Source organism: Chiroxiphia lanceolata, chromosome 21, assembly GCF_009829145.1.
Source record: "Chiroxiphia lanceolata isolate bChiLan1 chromosome 21, bChiLan1.pri, whole genome shotgun sequence".
In the NCBI taxonomy this organism is placed as follows: domain Eukaryota; kingdom Metazoa; phylum Chordata; class Aves; order Passeriformes; family Pipridae; genus Chiroxiphia; species Chiroxiphia lanceolata.
Genome location: NC_045657.1, coordinates 1296826 through 1316426, shown reverse-complemented (window position 1 = coordinate 1316426; position 19601 = coordinate 1296826). Strand labels below are relative to the sequence as shown.

At 42.0% G+C, this 19601-nt stretch overlaps 1 protein-coding gene across 5 annotated transcripts in view; it reads left to right on the top strand.

The window, feature by feature from the left end:
• Positions 1 to 19601, top strand: part of LHX2 (LIM homeobox 2) — a 48487-nt gene that overhangs the window by 3500 nt on the left and 25386 nt on the right. For 2 of the 5 annotated variants that reach the window (XM_032708553.1, XM_032708550.1), the window contains exon 1: positions 13489 to 13610. The exons of the other annotated variants lie outside the window; for them this stretch is intronic. The gene's annotated coding sequence lies outside the window, so the exon portion shown is untranslated. Of the gene's footprint in view, positions 1 to 13488; positions 13611 to 19601 lie in introns of those variants that run through there. 5 annotated transcript variants of the gene reach the window in all.

Genomic DNA, 19601 nt, shown 5'->3' with positions numbered 1-19601 from the left:
AATATTAGGAAAATCTCTACCAATGTTTATAAACTGATGGAAAGCTTATTAAAGATATTTCCTAAATGTGAAGCAGAAATTATTCCATCAGCCTCAAGTTTGTAATTCTTGTGGTTATCAAACAATGAGCCTCATGAGTTAGGGATCAGGTCATTGCAAACATTGCAAGTGTTCACATATGTTGCTTTAGAGAAAAGCCTGTTCTTAATGCTCCCAAACTGGGATTCATCAGGCATTGTTAGGATAGCTGGTTACCCTCAGAGACATTTATTTATGCCCTGAAACATGGGAGATGTTTAAATCAGCCTATGTACCTACTTATATGAGTGGAAATGGACTACAGTGACTTGTTTTCCATCACAAGTTGAGAAACAATAATCTGTAGTGGTAGTTGCGCAGAGCGAAACTGATTTATGACAAATACAGAATAAAATAGAAAAACTGATCAAAAAAAAGAAGAAAGAAAAAAAAAATCCAGTTATAAGGACATAACCAAAGAGTTAAATCAAAAGCATTCTGTCTCCCAAACTGGAGACTGGCAGATGTTTAAGGCAGAGTGTAAGAATGTGGATGCACCTAGAATTCTCTCCCAGCCTCCAATAAATTAATGTATTTTCTCAGCCTCAAGTGCTGCTTCCGAGTAGCAGCTTTTGGGGGACTGAGCACTGTCTCCACTGGGACATTGAGCCCAGCCACTGACCACAACTCCATGCTGGCTGTCACCAAGTGCCTCCCTATTTTTGCTGTGCCTTAGCAGAGTTTCCAAAAGTATGTGTTCCATGATCTTGCCCAGCACAGAGGTGAGACTGAGCATCCTGTCTCCCCATCAGAGGGAACTTTGCTGGATTGCCAGGACTTCTGAAATATGGTGAATAGTGGCTTAGCAGTGTTATCCAGCAGTTCCCTCAGGATCTGTGGATGCATCTCGTCAGTTCCCATGGACTTGTGCACCTTCAGGTTCCTCAGATGGTCTCAAACCTGATCCTCTCCCCCAGCAGGTGGTTCTTCATCCTCCCAGTGCCTTTGCCTTCTGCCAGGTGGGCGGAGTGGCCGGAGCACGTGGTGCTGCAGATGGAGGCAAAAAAGCCACTGCTTCCCTCAGATTTGGGCATGTCCTGGGCAGCCACGTCCCCCATCTCCTTCCTGAGAGGACCCACATCTTCCCCACTCTTCCTTTTATTGGTGTACCTATAGAAGCTTTCCCTGTTGCCCTTGATGTCTCTGGCCAGATTTAATTCTCTCAGGGCTATAGCTTTCCTACCCTGATCCCTGGCTTTTCAGACAATTTCTCTGCATTCCTCTCAGGCTACCTGTCCTTGCTTCCACCCTCTGTAGGCTTCCTTTAAAAAGCTAAGTAAGCAGTAAAATACCTTCCCTTTCAAGTGTTTGAAGTACCATACACTGAATGACCTTTTCATTTTCCATTCACAAAGAAATAAGAAATAACTATTCTTATTTCTGATACCTGTGATTATACCAATAGCTGTAACTCAGGCCCATGAAATCCTTTAATATAATGAGCCGTGCTGGAGAGTCATTCCCCTAAAGAAAAGAGCCCTGGATGATTGACCTGAAATGACCTCTTCATTTTTTAGTGAAAGGAGATCTAAATATGGCAAACATTTCTCTCAACAGATGACATCTTCCCCATCAGAATATCTTATGATTAACAAGAATTGGTGATTTAATTTTATGGGGAAACCAGCAAAATGGCCATGACAACTACTTATTCTTTGTCTTGAACTGTGCAATGATTTTCCTGTCAGAATTTTTTTTCTCTTTACTTATTTCCATTGTTTGCATAAGAGAGAAGTAGCCAATTCAGCATCAAGGGGTCAGTGCTTAGAGAAGTATTGTGGTAAAAGAGTGGGCACCCTTTGTTGGTTGTTACATATTTGGTGCATGCAGGCACAGGTTTCATAGTCTCCTGCCAGCATCTTCCCCACAATCACTTCTATTCTCACCTGCTCTGTTTGCCTGCATCATGTAATCTTTTATCATTTCAGAAATTCTTCCTGTTATAAATGTCTTCAGCTTTTACCATCACCTTTGCCTCAGAGCACTCTCCAGCCAAGAACAGCAGTTTTTGTCTTGAAGACCCACATTTCATTATTGCCTTCAGCATGGCAACTTCACATTTTCTTCATAAAGAGACAATTACCTACCGAAGTAAAATTAAATTAGAACTGTATATGGTAATGCATTTTGTAAGTGCATTTTTAAATTGAAGATGTTTTCTTGAACCATACTTTATCTGACATTTTCAAAATTTACACTCTAAGTTTTGAAGATTTCTATAGGTTGTCAAGTTCTTTTCTTACAGACAATTACTATAATATATCTGAAAATGTTTCTTACATTCTGTTTTAGCAGAAATGCATCCCTATTTCTAGCGATGCACATTTGTCTTATATAGTTTGCATGCCTCCAAATATCAGTGTCCATCACTATTCAGCTGAGACTGCTGGAAAAGAACAGGTTTTTATGAAGAAATGATTTTTATCAATACACAAAAACATAAATATGAATATCAGTAGCAGCCAGTGAGGGCTACTACATGTCCTTGGAAACAACCCCTGACTGGCTGCAAGGGAACCCTATTTTGGTACCACGTTTTTTCTGTACATCATATGTCATATTCAGGTCAAACCTTCCATGTACCATATTCCTCACAGGTCAACTGTGATTTGCTGAAGTTGATGCAAGTCCAAGTTTGAAGTCAGAAGCACTCTGTAGAGCTTTCTGTATTAACTGCAGACCCGAGGGACTGAAACCCCCAAAGCACCTCAGGCTGGCCCATGAACACACCCGTGTGTGTTATCCAAGGAGGGGGACTAAAGGAAGAGCACAGAGAAGGAGGGGAGGAAGGCTATAGGGGAGCACTCCAGTCTTCTGAAAAGCATGAAATACCTGTCTGAAAAGCATGAAATACGTGTCTTTCTGAGGCACAGCCAAGGGGCTGCAGCACTGGTCCTGCCTGGCTTTGATACAGTTCTAACTGGATGGGATTGGCTTTGCAGATTTATCCTCCCCATCCTGCAGGCTGCCAGAGTTAACAGAACTCCTGTGTTTGTGCTACCTGATAATGTCTCACACATATTTCATTCTCCAAATTTTCACCCTAGCAGCTTTCAATTAGCACTAGGTGGGTAATAACAGTGGGTTACCCACTCAGTGATTTGCTTTCCTGGGTGGTTTGTGTGTCCCTCCTTGCATCCAGCAGAAATCCTCTGGCTGTAGCTCCTTGGAACGGCACAGCCTTCCCTGCACAAACACACTGCCTGGCTGGTTCTTGCTCTGAAGCTGTTGAAGACACTATTTCATGTGCCAATAAAAAAGAAGCAACTGACCTAAGTTCCTCTTCTCTGTTCCCCGTGCTGTGATGGCAGAGTGCTGACTGCACCGTTATTGCTCTATAAAGCAAAGGCAGGTTTGTGAGGCAAAATCTATGATGGTGTGACTCCAGCCAGACAAAAAAAAAGCCCAGTATGAAAATAGTTATTCATATGTGCGATAGCCTTTGTCACAGAAAAGACAACCCTCCTGAGCTGAAAGGAATAAGATCACTGATGTAAATCAGACTGCTACATTCAAGTCCCTCTAAGTTACTAATGAGCCTGGAAGAACAAGGATACTTAGGAGAAATCCAGAACAGCAAGACGTAAGTTGTTGGAGCAGAGGGAAGTACTTACTTCAGATGATACTAAACTCTTGTACAGCAGTGCCTGGCTTAAGCTGGTGAACTCAGAGAGCATGAAAGGAAGGGAAGGAAAAAGAAAGAGGTAACAAAAGAAGTAAGAAAGGAAGGTGTGAACAAACGAATGAATGGACAAAAGAACAAGGAATTTATAAAACACAGCCTTTCTGACTTGGTAATGTTTGTTATTTGAAACATGGGTTTATATTTTGTTACACTCTTTTAAAAAATAAAAACAATAAAATCTTGTATGAAATGTTGGTGTAAGCTGTGTTATTTTCTCTGGGTTTTCCTTGTCTCACAGAGTTGATGGGATCCTAATTTCAGGTTTGTCCTTCTTGAGTTTTCAGTAGCAATTACAACAACTTTTTTATATAAAATTAAAGCATGTTTTGAGCCGGGCTTCAAATATAATCACTACAATCACCAGATATCAAAAGACCACGAGCAGTGTCAGCTTCACTGCCCTTCTAAGGGGGAATCTGCTTATCCTTTCTGCCATAGGATGGGGGAACATGATAACTATTGATGGCCCACTATTTATTAAGCTGTCATCAGACAACATGTTGTCATAAGCTATTATTTTTAAATTGTTATTCAGAAAACATCAAATAGCACTTCTGTGATGTAAGGTGGTTGTTTTAACAATGAGAAAGTATGTGTTGATATCAAAACTGAGCTACCTAATGTTAAAATCAAGATTTAATTCATATGGCTATGTGGAAAACTGATCAAATATGCAAATTATTACAATCTTCAGCAACATAACAATGATTAAATAGTAGGGGCCTGGGTCTTATGTAATTTATACTCATTTTATATGAGTGTAATTCCATATGGTTGCTGAAGCATGACATTCCAACTTACCTTTCTGGCCAGAGCTGGTCCTGGGCAGCCAGTAGCTGTTGTGAACTTACAGACAGCAAGTGGAGCTGATGGCCCCCCAATTCCTGTCACTGATTCCCCACTGACGGTCAGGAGGCATCAGCAGTGTTGCCCTGATTGATACAAGGGTGAGTAAGTTCCAGACCGCTCTTGTTTGTGCTCCCCTTTTGTCCCAGAAGGTCAGATGAGATGTGCCTCCTGTCCAGGACCTGGAGGGGGAAGAGCCCTGCTCGTTTTATTAAGAATTCAGGGCTTCCTGACCAACTTGGGGATTGTCTGTTTATTGTCATTTATTAGTGTCTGTTGTTTACTTAATTTTTTAAAACATGTAGCAATCTTGGCAGACTGCAAGTTCACAGTACAGGAGAGCTTTCTTCTGGAACCATAGGTATTGTTTCAGAAAAATAAGATTGCTACTTTATTTTTAGATGTTACTTAAATTAGATCTTTGATGCTAATGATTCCATTCCATATTGGGGGGTAGAAAAACCCCAAACATAAACCAAAGTGCACTTCCTTAAACCTTGTCACTCATTTTATACTTTGCAAAAAGCCAGTTTTATTTATGTAATTACTGCAACTGTACGAGATCAAGTTATAATGAGGTGATACCATGAACTAGGAAATGCCAACCTATTCCCAGTTCAGTGGAGACACTTTTAATAGTAAACTGCAGCAGGCAGGGTTGCAAGCCAGCAAATACATTTCCTTTCTCTAAAATGGGGGGAAGGTCCTGCTGGAAACGCTCTTTTGAATCTGGTTCTGACACTTTTGTGGTATAATTTAAAATTATAAGGTGGGGATACCAGAGTGCTCCTGTCCTGCTGCCTCCAAATGGAGCCGTCGTTAAAGGGTTTGATTTGTTCTAGTCCCACAGTTAATGAAGGCTGGGTGGCATTTCACCAGGGTTAGTGCTCCTGGTCCTTGCTATTAATTCCCCTGTAAGCACTTGCCTTTTTCTAGGCTTTCCAGTTAGTTCTGCTAGGATGTTAAAAATGTTTTGATACATATGTTAGTTGTTGTAATCGCAGAGCTATAAAGAACTAAGTCAAGAAAAGCCTCTCAAGTAATACACAGGAGTTAGTTTATAAAGTAAGTAAAGTTGAACCACTAAGTAATAGTGACCACAATATAATTAACTTCAACATCCTCAGGGGAGAGATTGTACAAAAAATGAGGAAGCTAGTTAAAAAGACCCTAAAGTCAGAAGTGAGGAAATTAAAATCCTTAGACTCAGCATGGAGGCTACTTGAGCAACCATAACAGTGTAACAGGAGGCAGCATAATCCCAAACAAAAAAGGAAGCTGACAAGCAAAAATGAGCCATAGGGCTATGGGAAGGTTCAACAAGTTTGTATAGTCAAAAATGTATTTTTCTGAAGGTAGAATTTTAACTTGTGAAGTCAAGAGGGATAAAATACAGTGGCTAAGACACAGTGGAGATTAGAAGGATGACAGAGGATTTGAGGAGCAGATAGCCTGACATGAAAACAAGACTTTCTCAAGTATTAAGAAGCAACAAGCCTGCAAGAGATTTTATAAGTCCAGTGGGCTATTTGGTAGAAAAGTAAGAAAGCTAATGAGAATACAGAGGCACTGAAATGAAGGTAAATGACTTGTTTGCATTAGCATTTCCACATAGAATTTAGGGGAAAATAGATACACCAAATTTCCTCCTGTTATGTAATACAGAGGAGGTTTTGTCAAACACAGGAATTAAAAGATGTGCTGGAACAAATTCATAAATTAAATAAAAATAGGCTCCTAGGACTGGAAAGTAAATAAGTAAATTCTAAGGGGATTTCAGAAGAAATTTCTGAACTACCACCAAGAATAGACAATCTGATTAAAATCAGTACCTATAGTAAAGTAGAGAGCATTTGTCCTCTAAAAGGTGTGAAGGGTAGTTCTGGAAATGCCAGCACAGAGATCCATATACATAACCAATAAAAACCAGTTCATACAGTTGCCCATCCCCTAGGTTAGGATGATGTGATCAGAATTAAGAGACCCATCCTGAAAGAACCTGCTCTCCAGCCCCCAGTATAACGACCTCCAATGTATCTACAAAGCTGTTTAAATGTTTTCAAATGTACTTGTTTCCAACTAAAAATGGCCTCAGAGGAAGCAATAGGAGAACAGAAAATAAAGGCATGTGTTTAATGTGGTGTGGGGGCTGGTCTGGCCTGAGCTGAAGGTGCACTGGGACAGACCTAGAGCAACCTGGGCTCACTGCCCTGCCTTGGTGTTGTAGTGCAAACCCACGGCCCCAGGGCCTGGGCTCACCCCAAACCTGGGGCAGTCAGCCCTCAGTGAAGTGCCTTTTGCTCCCCATTGGAGTGGGAGCTTGGGTGACTTGGATATATATAGTTATAGGATACTAACTACCACTAACTACTACACAGGTGAGGAGGAATGAGCCACCTCCCTCCCACCTGGAGCTAGGAAGGGTTTCCCCTGGAGAACATCCTGGGGATTCTGCCAGGGCTCACCATTTCTGGGGCCAGGCTGCAGGGTTAGCTGGGCTCCTGATGCACTGTGGCATTCAATGTTCTCCTGGGTGGCTGCAGAAGACACTGCTTTTCACACTTAGATTGCAGTTTAGACATTAGATAATGCTGTCCTTGTAGAGTGAAATGTTTACAGAACCAGCAAAGTAGGTGGCAAAGTTCTGTGGTTTGTAAAGTGAACCTGTAAGAGACTGATGTTTTTGAGTCAGTGGTGATCTATAAGATAACCAAAAACTGTTGGAAAGAAACCTAAGGATGGTATAAGCAGAGACATGAATGTTCCCACCTTTGTGTTCTCTATTGCACACTTCGTCACGGGCCACAAAGCTCCTGAAGGACTTCAGGATCTTTGGATTTTGTCTGAGGGGAGGACTGTCTGTTTTGCAGTGTCAAAACTTGACAACGCTCCCTTAAATTTTAGTTCCTTGTGCAAAGTGAAATCAGACTGGGTATTTACCTCTGTTAAAGGAAATTTTAGTAACTTATGAATCATGTTAGAAAGTGGTAATGGAAAAACCAGTAGTAAATCCAGTAGTTAATTGAAATAAAGCATAGCATGTTCTGAAAAACATTTGGGGAAAGGGAGCGTGCAGCGTTCCTTGGGAAAGCACATGGTGCTCAAGTTTGTGTAATTAACGTTCCATAACTGAGAGGTCCCGGCACTCAAATTAATTCCATTCCTTTGTCAATACTATAATCTGTTACATCATTACACTCAAAATTACATTCTGATACAGCTGAATATGTTTCTATTTCTGCGGAATCTCCCCTGTGTTACCTCCCTTGCTGCCCTGTGTCAGAGTTGCTGTGGGTGTGCTGCTCCCTGCAGTCACTGCCTGGCCCCCAGCTGGTGCTGCACAGGGGCATAAACCCAGGGCCGTGTGTCCGTCTGGGGAGGGGGTTCAAACCCAGAACTGACTTTGTACTTGCACCCAGACCATCACTGATGGTGAATACCTGACTAGTCTGATCCATGCACAGCCCAGCCTGCTCTGTGAAAGCTGAGAGCTGCCATTCCAGTGTCATCTGCCTTTGCATCTCGTCATTCAGAATTGTTGACTCAGTTCTAGATTTTGACATCTTGTCCTTGATTTCCCTGACCCTGTCTTTTCATGGTTCTTCAGTTGCATCTCTAATAATTTCTTCATTTATCCTTCATCCTGACATCACATCTCCTACTCTCTGAAGGTATTTAGTGAAGTTATATTTTTGCTGCCTTCTCCCCCTTCCAATCCAATCTTATTTTGATGTAATCTCATAGTCAAACACAGATTCACTATCATCCCTATGTTGCCAACTGTCAGATCCACTTATTTATTCCAAACCTGTCTTCTATTTGAACTGAAATCTCACTTTGTCTTCTTGAAATGTCTTCGTAGATATCTCACCATCATCTGCTGTTCAGAATGGGACTAAAGACAATTCCTCCCATCTTTCCTGCTCTGCAGGCTTTCCCTGTTCATTCCTTAATCACTGTGTACATACTGCATGTCATTCAGGTTCCTCACCAGGGATGGTCTGAAAATGCTTCTGGTTTGAAAATGCATTTTACTTGAAGAACGTCCAAAACACTTTACATTAAAAACAAAACAAAACAAAACAAAGACAACAACAAAGGATAGTTAAAGTTGGAGCAAGCAGAAGGTAGCACACTGAGAGGCCTGAATATTGCAGCATCCTGGCTACAGAAAGGTGCAGCATGGGTGAAGGAAAAGAGCCCCTGTCCTGCTCTGGGACCCCCAGGCAGCACAGGGACTTCCCTCACCAGGGCCCACTCAGTGCTGAGCTCCTCTGCAAAGCTCCCAACATGGGGGCAATTAGTGCCACTCAGCCTGGGGAAGGTTTTGGAGAGACCTGCTGAAAGCCACTGGAATAAGATTCCCAGATTAACTCTGCACAGGCCACTCCACAGCTCCAGAGCCCTCGATCATTTCATTCAAGGCAGATTTTCACTGCAGTCAGTAGGAGTTTCTGACTAATGAAGGATCAGGTCCATCCTTTGGGTAATTTTTTATCATTACCTGGTTCCTGTTCTGTCAGCCACTTTTCAGTCTGTATTTTTATTGCCTTTTCTAGAAATTAGTAATAGTAATATTTACTACTTCTGTTAAGTGCTTATAGTTATATCAGTAAAAAACAGGTAATATTTAATTTCTGGAATTACCCACCTGCTACTGAACTAACAAAGCCCATATAAATCATTCCAAATGAGTGCCTTGAGAGACGTCAAGTCCCAAGTTAAGCATTATAAATGCTGGAAAGATGCAGAACAGAAACTAAATGTAAGGTCCACCAGCCAGACTTTTTATTTAAAAGATTATTATCCACAGATATCAAATCTCACTAGCATGAAAAAAATAGAGGGGAAAGGACTTGCTCAGTAGTCATTCAACCCTGGATTTGCACTGTGAAACCTTGTTGTCCCATGATCATTGTCTTTTGAACTGGCACAAATATGAACTATACCCAGAGAAAGAGAAAGAAAGAAGCAAACTGAGCTGAAATTAGCCTTCTGCTCGGAGGGCACTGGGTTATCTTGTCTGATTCTTATCCAAAGATAATAAAAAATAAAAATATGTGTAAGTCCCTGATGTACTTGAGCTAGAGCATATTAACTGTTAAACATCCCTGTATGATTTGTAGTGACCACTGTTCAGTATGCAGTAGAAAGCATTAGCATTGTGAAATGTTAATTGGTTATGCTGTGATTCCAGGAGCAAGGCAGACATCCTTCCTGCTGATCAACATTGTAAGCTGAATTATATTGCTTAAGTAAGTGATTTAGACAAAGGACAGTAAGATTTGTAAAAAAGCAAAATGATTGATAAAATGGAGAGAAAACATAAAAATACAAAGCAATATCTTCCATTTAGGAACCGATGACTGTTCAGCAAATACCGAGCTGGTTCGGAGTGGCTGAAGCCAAGGGCCACTGCCTGTGTGTTCTGCCTGCACTCGGTGCTGGCTCGGGGCAGACAAAAGCACAGCACAAAACTGTTTTAAGAGGAATTGCTCCTTGCCATGTGAATTCCTGCTCACCAGTGATTTCTCCCAAATACTCCACTGGGGAAACTGAAATCATTAAATAAACAATTTAAAAGCTGAAGTAGAACGTGTTGATTGCTCTAGCTCAGCTCACCAGGCTGCTCAGACACAAGACTCCTTGCCAGGGCACCAACATATCTGGAAATAGGTGGAGTGCCCAGTTGGGCCCCTGTAATGAGGTGGGGAGGCCAGAAGTGGGAAGTGGTGGAAGGACAATGAGTCCATGAGCAGCTTCCGTCGCTAATCCAGGCATTGTCCCTGCCCCGTGGGGACAGCGCAGGGCTGCAGTCAGCATCCTGTACTGGTGCAAGGCATATTATTTAGCATATATCATTTAACACAAGGCCAGCTTCATTGGTCTGCTGTGAAACTAATAGTTCTAATAAGTTTGAAACCCAAGTGCTTCCTCTCTCTGAATTTCTGGGTTTCCTCCCCCTCTCCCCTGTCTGTGCTCCCTGACCTGCTGGTGCTGAACCAAACAAAGGGTGTTCCTGGCGGTGCTTCCCGGAGTCCCTGCATACCTGTGGCGTTGCATCCTGGCTCAGCACGGGGCAGTGTGTGGGCACCCCGAGCGCTGTCCCAGGTGCCCCGGTGTCCCCGCTGTCCCCTGGGAGCCGGGGCTGCCCGCGGGACCCGAGCGGGCCGGGCTGGATTTAATGAGCGCGTCCTCACTGACAGAGTCATTATTTGTGTTCGGTCGCTTCAAGTCAAAACTGATTAGTTACACTTACTGCAGCAAAGATTTAATGATTTTATTGTTTATCTTCAATTTATTTTGATTAACATCTCCGTTCTTTTCATTGCAAGTGCAATTAGGTGTAATATAACAGCGACTACTTTAATTTTGCTGAAATTAAGATGAATAAGTGACGGATTATGGCACTTTGTTTAACAAATAAATCATAGTTAAGAGGACTGTATTAGTAATAAATGAAAAAACAGGCAATCTAATTAAAATGCATGGAGCTGATTGTTCAAGTTTCCAGAAATGTAATGAATTTTCATTTTAGAAATCAACTAGATTTAGGTGTAGTACTTAATTTATTGACAGTAAGATGACAGAACGGCACATTATTTTGTAAATCATCTTAATTTCTTTTGTTGTGTTGGTAGAAGGAAGTACAAGCAATGAAATGAAGACACACATTTAAAATTTTAGGAGCTAAGATCATTTTGTCAGAAAACACTGCAATTAAGGTATGGCTAAAAAAGAGACTGAGGGACTGGAATGAGGGGAAAACTCATTAGTTCAATTCTCACATGTTCAGACTTCAGCATTTTCTGCAACAGATGAATATTCTCCAGGTCCCAGCCACAATTTTCCTTTAAGTTCATAAGATTCAATTCACTGCCACACAGCAAAAGCCTCAAGACACGTGAGATGGAAGAAAGAACTAACGTGAAGAAAACTGAACTCGACAAACAGTGAGCAAATCAAGATTGCTCTATAGGAGCACCCCCAAATGACAGGGCAAGGAGCAGGGCAGCAATCCCAGAGCCAGTGACTGTGGGGTTGGTGGGCTTAGCTTCTCACTGAGGAAAACCGAGAGGAAAACGAACCCTTCAGAGTCAGAAACTTTCTCCCTCTGATGTTTAAAAGACCTTGTATTTGACAGGACAGCTTTGAAGATAAAGCCCGAGCAGTCTCCAGCTGCAGGCTGTGGACACCCCACGCTGCTGCCTGGCTGCTCTCCCCTCCCTGGGCTCAGCTCAGCTCGCTCCCGGCAGGCAGGACACGGGGACACTGCGGAGCACACTGTGCTGGAGCTGTGACACTGCTGTGCCTCTCCAAGCTATCCTTGCAGAGCCTGCAGAGCCAGCTCCTCTCTGCACGTGTCCATCACCCTCCCTCCCGCCCCACAGCACACTGGCCACTGCTCTGGGATGGCCAGCCTGGAAATGTGGCAGTACAAACGTGCACTGCCCTCGCTGGCTGCAGGGACAGCGGAGCTTGGAGCCAAGGTTGGCACTAAAGGTGGGCAGGATGGGGAGGGACCGCTCCCTTCTCCTTGATGTGCAAGACTCTGGGTTGTTCTTTGGCTGTAGGAGGATTCTATTCCAGGGATTAAGGTTAGAGAGGACTAAGAGCAGTGCATGCTCTGTTAAGACCTCATTTTGATTTTTTTCCCCCTTTGTATTAGGGTTTGTGAGGGTGGGGGGTGGCAAGGAAGGGAGAGAGGAGGGAACAGAGAACGCAATTCCTAAGATCACAAAACCTACAAGAGTACTTTGTTCTTCCTAAACTTTTAAGCACTATCCTTATATTACTGTTTCTCTCTTTAACTGCTTTAAAACATTTTTCAGATATTTGAGATAAAGCCAGTATTGAAAGAAGTACTTATTAGGATGTAGTAGCAATTTTGATTTGAAAATTCGAGAATTTCAGTAGCAATGTAAATTTGTTCCAGCTAAGGGTCTGCCTCATAGCTTCAAAATGGACCTAAAATTGTATTTTAACCAATGTCTGCAAAAAAAGATAATTGAAAAACAATTCCTGTTGTATGGGTGTAGTGGGAGAAAATCACTGAAGCCAGCTTTATTAGTGTAAAATAAAGGGAAGGAGGAGGTGCAGTGAGCATCCTGCAAGGCCTCCTTTCTTTGTCCCTGATTATATTGATCACATTGCCTCATTACATTAGAACAGGTAGCTCTTCCTAATGTATAAAACCAAATAAATAAATAAATCTGGGCGCTTTTAAGAAGGCAGATACCAACTTATTTACAAGTGTTGCTGCGTGTCACAATCCCCCTTCTAATGTTAGTTTTCAGTATTTAATAAATAAACAGAGGGTAGGTATAGGCAGAGCAAGAGGGAGATGGAGAAGGAACGCTGCTAATGACCAAGTGAAGCTGTGAACAGCAGCCCTGCCCTGAGAGGAGCCCCGTGATCAGCTGAGTGTCATGCAGGGGAGCCGGGGGAGGCTGGGCAGGGTTGGGGAGCTGCAGACTGGCAGCACCATTGGTTTGAAGGGGCCGTGATTGATTTGTCACCAGAGGCCCATTGGACTGGGTGAAAAGCCCTTCTGGTCTCAGTGTCTCCCTGCCTCCTTCCCGGTGCTGTCCCTGGCCCCGCTCCCGGGTGGAGCTGGCACAGCAGCCGGGCAAGGGGCTCGAGGTGGGGCTCACACACGGCCAAGGGGTTGGAGGTCACGGCTGCTGGAACTCTGTAAGGACTGGCAGGGGAGATCCAGCTCATCCTACCGCTCACTTTCTGTCTTGCCTTTAGAACTCCAGAGGTTTGCAAAGCCCCCAGTGCACATCCCCACGAATCCACCAGCACACCATTCCCCAAGCAGAGACCCAACCAAAGCCTCTCTGCTCTCCCCTTCCCTCTCCCTCCGTCTCTCTCGCACACACTCACGCACACACTCACGCACACACGCGCTCTCTCCCCACCCCTTCCACCTTCCTCTTATCTGTGCCTGGGAGAAACCTCTAGATCCACCAATATTAATTACAAAGGACAACGAAAGGTAAGAAGGCGTCAATTATCCCAAGGTGTCGTGATGTTATTTCCAGTCAATTGCAAATGTGTGAGGGGAAGATTTCGCCCCAGTGATTCCTGTCTGCCTGGCTGATGGGGACCGGAGCCGCTTCCCTCCCAGAACTGCTGCAGCTATGCCTTAAACCACACACTTTCCAGCAGGAGCCATCAGCATGGGCCTTTCTGAATTCTCTTTTTATTTCATTCATTAAGGGCATTAGGCAAGTTGGAATTTGTATGAAAAGGATCCTATGGGAATACTGTCTCCAGGGTAGGTATTTTCATGACTTTCCACATCCTGGGGCTCTCTCTGTATCTCTTCTCTTTCTCTCTCTCTTCTGTTAGATGGAGCTTTAAAGGAGGCTGCCCTCATCTTCTACCTAATCTGGGGAAAGGAAATATTCTGAGCTGCATATATTGAGTGACAAAATATTTTATTTATTTTATAAAGTGGCAGTTACTAAGAAATCGTGTGACCTTTCCTGCTTAATTTTGCTAATGGGCTTTGTTATTATCATTATTATTTCTATTCCTGTTTCCAGGTTTTTCTCACACAAGAGTTTTTAATGGCAATTGCCTTAGTTATCCAAAAAGAAAGAGATAGCAGACTGGACAACAGCAAAATAATATTAATCAAACAAAGACAGAGTTTAAATTAAAAGGGCTGTTGTATTCTCATAAAAGCAGGACAACCTCAATACTCCAGCTCATTTCACTTGGCAAAAGAACGTGGCATCAGTTTTTTAACTTTAAAATAGTTTAATGAACACGAATGGAGAAATAATTTTTCTGTGTATTTAGCAGTCTATAAAGAAGAGAGAATGCTTTAACTTTGATCGCCACAATTAGTTCCCTGGGTATCTAGAGGGGAACAGGGCAGCCCTGGGAGCCTCAGTTCTTTAGATACAAAAGCATTTAGATCGCTTTAGAGCAGTTAATCCTGAGACTGGCTGGGGTCCCTTTTGTTTTCTAACTCCATTGTGGGTTTTGTGCAGTTTTTTCTATTCGCATGATTGACTGCCCAATGGATGCTAATTATCCAAATGTCGCTTCTGTCCTTTGAGTGACTTTCTATGTATTATGGGCAACTGTCATGCATTCTGTCATTCTATATCATATTACATGTATTATCATATGAAAATGGTACTCTGCATAAAGGAAGGTGTCTGAACCAGCAGATGCTGCAGATATTTAGAGGACTTGCCTAATTTGAATGGATTTTCTATAGAAAAATTGGTCAGAAAGCATATAGGGGAGAGTCAGAAATTGAAAGTTTATCAGGTAATTATTTTTGTCCTTTTGCTGTTTACATGATAATGTACAAAGCATTAACTGTCTCTGCTCCTGAAATCTGCAGCCACCTTCCTCCTCCCGAACCAGGCAACCCGTCTGTATTTATTAGAGTATGACAGCTTAAGCTAATTAAACTGATATCTGTCTAAAATAATAAGCCCAGAAAGTTAGAATAAACATTATGATTATAAGCAGAAAAGGCAGCTATACAAATGTAGCATCAGTGTTATATTTTAATGATAAACTGAAATTCCTATATGAAAAACACTGGATGTGGAATTACAAATGATAATAAAGTTCTGCAAAGACGTTTTTCACTGTAAATATTTTTTGCTTAGATCTTTATCTCTTTCCACGCTATTAATAAGGCAGAGGGCTAACACAGCTGTGAACTTGAATATTTTTTTATTTTATACATATGTGAACATGTGTTTATAAAGGATATCAAGGGGAAAGGTTTTTACTGCAATTTTTTCACTAAGATAAACTTAACACACCTCAGTGTAATGTGCATGCCAACACTTAACAGGAATGCAAGATTTATAACGATGGGGCTTTTTAAATTTGCACTCTGGGGTCCATTGAATCCATAGGCACATCCAGAGTCTCCTCTCCTAAAATGTGAGGATGGTGTTTTATATTCGCCATACTATGAAATGTTGTGGATGTATAACACTGAAATTCGGGATCTTGAGCTTCGTCAGACGCGTGTGCAGTGAGTTCCCATTAATGGTAAAGCTAAATCAGGGGAAGTACGTGCTTCAGGAAATAGCACAAAGATGCCATGGCAAGACTTGCTCTGCTGTATGAGGGTGCTTTGAAATCTTCCATGATCAAATATACATGATCAAGCTGTGCTTGTTAGGGTACGAGGGGCTCGGGCCGGTCAATGGCTATTGATCAGGCTGTTAAGTATTTGTTCACCATTCTTTATATCCCAAAAGGTTCAGGGAAATGAACAGTGAAAAATTGCATCGGAGTCCACCTTTGTTTGAGATTGATGTATCAAAACAGAGTATTCATTTGCCAAAGCTGCTGGAAAAAATGTGTAGTAAATTGTGACATGGGGACTCCAGGTACAGAGATTAGTATTTCCCTTTCTCTAATTACCTTTGTAAAATTGTGCGTGCTAATTAAAAATGTAAAGACGGAGTCTTTGTGGAACATGAATAGTGAATTATTGATAAGAGCAGATTTACACAGCAAAACCAGAGATACAGTCATAGCTTAGCAGTTGAGCTTTGTATTTTTACTTCTATTTCGCTCATGCCAAAAATTTTTTAACTGAAGTTGCAGGAAGAGTGATGCAGAAGAGTCCATGAGGTGGAAATGGAAATTCCTCTTACTCTTACAAAATAGCAAATTTTACTGGAATCAGTTACTGTCTTTCAGTAATTGAATACATATTACTCCTCATGAAGAGTTCAAATTAAATGTGGGGGGGGGGTTAAAATTATGATATCACTTGGCAAATATCTCAAATTATTTGAATAATAATTTTTTCTTCTTTCTTGAGATTTCTACTGTGTCTGTTTCTACAAGTCCATAATATATATTATTTATTATTTTAAAACTATCTATAAAGTTGGTTCCATAATTCAAAATATTACACATGTTTAAAAAGAGTGCTAATGTATCATTCTTGCAAAATCACACAAGGCATACTTTATTTGATTTCATCATGCTGTACATTGCATTCACAAGATCTTTCCTGAACACAGAAATCTCTGAAGAGGAACTTACCACACACTAAAGAAAACTACTGAACACAAAGAATTATTTCTGCAGATATTTGCCTCTAAGAAATGATAACATATGTCTGTGTCTGAATCTGCAAATAGAGAGATGGATACACACACATATGTTCATCCACACACACAGAGCCTCATACTGTGATATATCTTATACATATTTATATAAACAAATTTACATACTGCATCTTTTGTAAATCTTCAACCCAGCAATACGCATCTCGTGTCTCATCCTCGGATGGCAATTCCCTTAAAATGACTTAATATTTTCCCAAATGAGGATCCCATTGAAAGTAATCAGGCACGGTGAGATACAGAAAGTTTGCGGAGTGTAAAGCGGGCGCGGTGTCCCGGATGGGTGGGCAGTGCCCTCTCCCCTGGCGTGTCTGACCTGGCCCTGGGGGAGCGCGGCCAGGGGCACGAGGGGCACCCGGGCAGCAGAGCCCCCAGCCCTGGAGCCGCACGGCGCACCCAACCTGGCAGCGAAGTCCTTTTCCTTCACTGCAGCCGGGAGTTTCCCCGTCCCCGGTCCCATTTGCATCCTCGCTGGTTTCCTCCCGAGCCCCCCGCTCCTCACCCCGCTCCTCGCCCCGCTCCTCGCCCCGCTCCTCGCCCCGCTCCCCCGTCCCCGCCCGGCTGCCCCGCGCGGTCCGCGCTGCTCCTACCTGCTCCGGCTGGGAAGTGGTGTGCACAGCCAGGCGGTGGGCATTCAGGTAGTCCAGAGAAGGGCTCCGAGTGACAAAATATTGACTGCATTTGGTATTCACTTATGGAGGATGACGTTAGTGCCACAAAAATCCCTGTGATGTACAGGGAATAGTTAATTAATTAAAGGACCTGCTAATTGCTACTTGAGGTACTGTGCGGAGCTGATGAAGAGTGCTTGGTACGAGGTTAGGTTCTCAGTTTGGAGTGAACATTTTCATTTAAAAGATTTCTTTAAAGTACATCCTAATTTTTTTAATGTTTTTTCAGGTTACTGTATCTAGTTCAGACTCAAGTGTTCAATTGAGCTTCAATTAATTATAATATATAGTCGGGGTTCTTTAGCTGGGATAGATTGATGGAGAAGCTTTGTTTCATTTGGTGCAGGTGGCACTGTTTAATAAGCACAGGAGAGAGTGAATAATGTAGTGTTTGCAAAGAGAAATAAATGCAAAATAGAGAGGTGCAATTAGATCAGCTCAGAGAAATAAAGGATAAATATTAAATGGTCAGATATCTCGCAAATATCAAATAAAATAGTAATAACTATCTCGTTGAAAACTGCCATTTTAATTTATGAATATCTAAAAGCACTGCTTTAAAATAAATCTAGTGAGCAAGTCTTCTACCTTCGTTAGGCAGGCACGTTTCAGTGGCTGGAAAATACCCCACTGCTGATTTTCAAACTGTCCACATTATTTTTCTGATACTGAAGTATAAATAAGGCTCTAAATTTAAAATATAAACACAAGGACTTCAAAAACGAATTCCTAAATTGTGTTATAAAATACATTAACCTTCAGCATTCTTTTCTTTAACTGGAGCTGTGTTGTGTTGGAGAAAAATTACCCCATGGAAAATTAATCTGGGAAAACTTGTAAATCATTATCAATAAGGTACCAGCCAATGAGAGGCTTCTCTGCATGCACCAAAGATAAAATAAAGTTGCAGAAGACTACTGAAAAGGACAACCAAATTGTAGATGAAAAAAGTAAAAAAGCCCATGAAAATGAAGATCTTCTAATTGTACACAAAAAACCCAAAACAAGTGTAAACTCCTGAAAATAACAAATAAGGGGGAAAAAAGGAGGAATGTTATTTGACTTAAAAAAAAAAAAAAAAAAGAGGAGCTGGGTATCTGGTAGCTAAGAGGATAGTCCTGTAAGCTACTTAACAAAAGAATGTGAATGTATCAGACATTTCAGCAACACTTCTGCATCTAAAAATTTCAGCTGTAGACAGATTTTCCACAGACTATTCCCCCCTACTGCTAACCTCTTAAATATACCTATAAAATACAAAATGTTCCCAATCACCTCCAATAAAGGAAGCTTCCTTACGTTAAATGCATTGAATATTTGTGTTAGAAATCTGAAGTGCTTTCTGATGTGGTTAAATTCACAAAGAAATGTGGTTATAGAACAGCAAAGGAATGTATTGAGCACATCACTGAATATTTGCAGATGGATCCGGGGCTGGGGGAATTCACTTATAAAATATGGAGTTAATCATATTCTCAGGCTCTGACTATTCAAAGGAGGCAATGCCATTGGAGCCTTTCCTCCCCAGCCCTTGTTTTTGTTGTGTAGCCGTGTTTACCAAATCCCCGGGACACCCAATCAGGGCGGGCTGGCAGCCCTCGCCCATTGGTGGGTGTGCAACTTGTAAAAGGTTTATGGGGAGTGTTTGCTGGGGCTGCAGGAGGGTGCCCTGCTGGCAGCACCGACCTGGGGCTGCAGGGAGGGGGCACGGGGCAGCCACAGCCGGCTGCCTCACCCACACTGCTCCTGGCCATTTGGGCAAATGCTTTGCACCACAAGGAATACCTTCCCCAGCTTGGCTAAAAAAAAAATATTTAAAAAAATCTGTCCTTCTACGTGAAAAACGTGTTCCTACAAAGGACCTTATCGCACTTATTTGAGCTGTAGCTGTAGAGCAAAAAGATTAGTCTGTAATAAACCGATTAAAAAACATCACTAAGAAGCAGCGACACTACCAGGTCCAAAAAGAGCCATTTTTGCAATCTTTGCCATATTCTGTGCGTGAGATTCACCCAATTTCTCGTAATTACTGCTCCGTATTTTGTAAACATGATTCTATTTACATTATTTACTCTGGTAGGTGCCTGTCAGGCAACCAGATCTAAGCACACTACCAAAAATGTGTGTTCCCCAAAATAAAACTCCAAAGTTATCTTAAATGCACAGCTACTGACCTTCAGAATCGTATTT